Source organism: Ascaphus truei, unplaced genomic scaffold (assembly GCF_040206685.1).
Source record: "Ascaphus truei isolate aAscTru1 unplaced genomic scaffold, aAscTru1.hap1 HAP1_SCAFFOLD_893, whole genome shotgun sequence".
NCBI lineage: Eukaryota > Metazoa > Chordata > Amphibia > Anura > Ascaphidae > Ascaphus > Ascaphus truei.
This window is the reverse complement of record NW_027457232.1, coordinates 80597-84545: the sequence shown is the minus strand read 5'-3', so window position 1 is coordinate 84545 and position 3949 is coordinate 80597. Positions and strand designations below refer to the sequence as shown.

The following is a 3949-nucleotide window of genomic DNA, read 5'->3' as shown; positions in this document are numbered from 1 at the left end:
AAAGGGGTTACACCCCATTTGGCCAACCCGTACTCTCACCTGGGAAGCAAGGGGTTAAGTGGACTGTGGTCCAGTAATGTGTTTTTACCTTGCTTCAGCATCCTAATGTATATTCCCCAGTAAAAATGTATTGTTTCTGTTCCAGTGTTTGCCCCAACACATACACTGGGATTGATGCGGGAGGCTTAAGGGGTTAATGAGCTGCAGTTTAGGAAAATACAAATATGTGTGGTGTCTTTTCAGAAATATCTGGGCTTCAACAGGCTTGATTGAAGTTGGGTGTGAAAAGTACAGAGGGGGTTTAGTGTACAGCAGGCCTGCACAACTCGTAAAGCGAGAAGGGCCGAACTGCTCCAAGGAAAAAAAAATTGGGCCGCACGGGTAAAATCATCATCATCATCTCCTCCAGCACCCCTCATCATCATCCTCATATCTCCCCCAGAACCCCTCACTCTCAACCTTTGCAATACTCCCCATCTATCTCTCATACCCCCATCTCTCCCCCTCACCCACACACATAAAACTCCTTCTCCACATCAAACACACAATACCCCCCTGCACACCACATCCCACCCCCCTGCACACCACATCCCACCCCCCCTGCACACCACATCCCACCCCCCCTGCACACCACATCCCACCCCCCCTGCACCTCACATCATTCTCCCCCCCTGCACCTCACATCATTCTCCCCCCCTGCACCTCCAATGACCCCCCCAGCACCTCCAATGACCCCCCCCTGCACCTCCAATGACCCCCCCCTGCACCTCCAATGACCCCCCCCTGCACCTCCAATGACCCCCCCCTGCACCTCCAATGACCCCCCTTCACCTCCAATGACCCCCCCCTGCACATCACCCCCCCCCCCCTGCACCTCACATCACCGCCCTGCACATATCCACGTTGGGAGCAGGGGGGGGGGGGAGCGGCCGCAGAAGAGCTCAGCTGGCTGTTACTTCCCCCTCCGTCCCACGTTGCGAGCGGGGGGGGGGAGCGGGCCCTGCGCATGCGTGCCGGGACCGCGGGGAATCGCTGCCATTTTTTTACATTTATTTATTAAACTGGCGCCCGGCCGGTCACATCGCGGGCCGCACAGAAAGGCCAGACGGGCCGCGGGCCGTATGATGTGCAGGCCTGGTGTACAGTATGTTAATACCTAATTGGCAGGCCAAGGGTATATTGCTGGTAGAGACAGCTAGGACCCAGGTCTGGGGCATTGGGTGTGAAATATAGCACCTGTGACAAATGTTCGCTACACACAGGCCCAGCTTCAAAGGATTTCTTGACAAGGGGTTATGGGGGCCAGGGGTGCGGTTGCACAAGGAGATATCAGAATGAGTGACCTTATTAAATATAAGAATATTATGAGATGTCCTCAGCTGAACATGCTAAAAATTACGTGTGTGTAACCGGGGGACCGAGCCGCAAATAACGATTACAGACACATGATGTCTAGCAGGTCCTAAGAGACAGATATTAATATCTCTCTTAATTTTAATATTACACTAATATTTAGTCTCGTTGGGAGCGTCATGCGTGCCGGAATGTATTAATATGTCTCGCGTGCCAGTAAGTACTACTGAACTGAAGTTATGAAGTTATTTAGATAGGAAAAGCAGTTTGTAAACGTCCTTGGGTGGGAGGAGTTTTACTCTGAGGAAAACTGTCAACCTCACCACTGATTTATGAGAGGGGCTGGGTTTAGGTTGTGTTCAAAGGGAAATAATTGTATAAGAACCAGGCTCAGCCTATGGCTATTGTCTTTCGTGTCTTCTGTGATATTCAAGAGTGCTGTATGAACTGCCAGTCACGATTTGACTGTTTCATCATTTCCATCTTAAGTGAGTGTCTATATTTTGTTTGTTATTTGTATAATCTTGTAATATAATAAATATAATAATTATAATTTTGTGTGTTCACCTTTATCAAGGAATAAATTATATTTTATCATATCTAAGCCTCGTTCAGTTCAACCCAGTTATATTTTTGGTGTATTATTATAGCCTGTCACAAAGTTACCGTCACAGGTGCGAAGCGAAGCTCTGCGGGGTCACGGAGGGGGTGCGAAGCTCTGCGGGGTCACGGAGGGGTGCGAAGCTTTGCGGGGTCTGACGGAACGAGTCAGTGGCGCGACGCTCTGCGGGGTCTGACGGGGGAAGGAATCACAGAGTGGAGCGACGTTCTGCGGCCTCAGACGGGAAAGGGTTAATGAGAAGAGCGACACGTAAGTTTAAGGACTTTTATTAGATTCAGCTTCTGAAGTGCGGGTATTTTGGGGGGAGACTTGTGCGTTGCTACCCCTGTGGAGAGGGGTAGTTGGGGGTGTGAGGGGTAAGGGGGCGCTCAGGCAGGGGGAAGTTCAGTCCCAATGGGGCATTAAGGGATAGCTACGGGGAGGGAAGCAAAAATCCCATATTGGATCCTATTCAGGGATGAGTGGGGCTCTCTATGGGTACAGTTCATGGGGGGAGGGGGTATGGGGGTCTGGGGGCCCCTGAAAGCTCTCTGTGTGTTGGGGAAGGGAGGGGGGGGGGAGTATGGGGGGTCAGGGGGCCCCCTGAAAGCTCTGTGTATTGGGGGAGGGGGTATGGGGGTCAGGGGGCCCCCCTGAAAGCTCTCTGTGTGTTTGGGAATCGCTGAGAAGTGAAAGATTCATCGTCTTGTAGGATTCTCTGGATATCCTGACACAGCTGCGGAGAAGAAATATCCAGGATAAATCCCCGTTATATTCACTATATATTCCCAGTATCATCACTATATCCCAGTATATATTCCCAGTATCATCACTATATCCCAGTATATATTCCCAGTATCATCACTATATCCCAGTATATATTCCCAGTATCATCACTATATCCCAGTATATATTCCCAGTATCATCACTATATCCCAGTATACATTCCCAGTATCATCACTATATCCCAGTATACATTCCCAGTATCATCACTATATCCCAGTATACATTCCCAGTATCATCACTATATCCCAGTATACATTCCCAGTATCATCACTATATCCCATTATATTCACTATTCACTGATCCCTGTGCCTCTCACCCGATCCCTGTGCCTCCCCCCGATCCCTTTATCTCCCCCCGCCTCTCGCCCAATCCCCTTGCCTCCCCCCCGCCTCTCACCTGGTCCCTGTGCCTCCCCCGCCTCTCACCTGGTCCCTGTACCTCCCCGCCTCTTACCTGGTCCCTGTACCTCCCCGTGCCTCCCCCCGCCTCTCACCTGATCCCTGTACCTCCCCCGTGCCTCCACTTGGTCCCTGTACCTCCCCGTGCCTCCCCCCGCCTCTCACCTGGTCCCTGTACCTCCCAGTGCCTCTCACCTGGTCCCTGTACCTCCCCCGTGGCTCCCCCCGCCTCACCTGGTCCCTGTACCTCCCCTGTGCCTCCCCCCGATCCCCGTGGCTCCCCCCGATCCCTGTACCTCCCCTGTGCCTCCCCCCCGATCCCTGTACCTCCCCTGTGCCTCCCCCCCGATCCCCGTGGCTCCCCCCGATCCCTGTACCTCCCCTGTGCCTCCCCCCGATCCCCGTGGCTTCCCCCCCCCCGATCCCTGTACCTCCCCCCCGATCCCCGTGGCTCCCCCCGATCCCTGTACCTCCCCCCCGATCCCCGTGGCTCCCCCCCGATCCCTGTACCTCCCCTGTGCCTCCCCCCGATCCCCGTGGCTCCCCCTGCCTCTCACCTGGTCCCTGTACCTCCCCCCCGATCCCCGTGGCTCCCCCCGATCCCTGTACCTCCCCTGTGCCTCCCCCCCGATCCCCGTGGCTCCCCCCCGATCCCTGTACCTCCCCCCCCCGATCCCTGTACCTCCCCCCGATCCCCGTGGCTCCCCACGATCCATGTACCTCCCCTGTGCCTCCCCCCCGATCCCCGTGGCTCCCCCCCGATCCCTGTGCCTCCCCCCCGATCCCTGTGCCTCCCCTGCCTCTCACCTGG

At 54.7% G+C, this 3949-nt stretch overlaps 1 long non-coding RNA gene across 1 annotated transcript; it reads right to left on the bottom strand.

The window, feature by feature from the left end:
• Positions 1 to 2225: 2225 nt before the first annotated feature.
• Positions 2226 to 3410, bottom strand: LOC142486475 (uncharacterized). The gene is made up of 2 exons (XR_012798976.1): positions 3373 to 3410; positions 2226 to 2690 (listed from the first exon to the last, which is right to left on the bottom strand). It is a non-coding gene; the product is annotated as an uncharacterized LOC142486475 (long non-coding RNA).
• Positions 3411 to 3949: the final 539 nt, after the last annotated feature.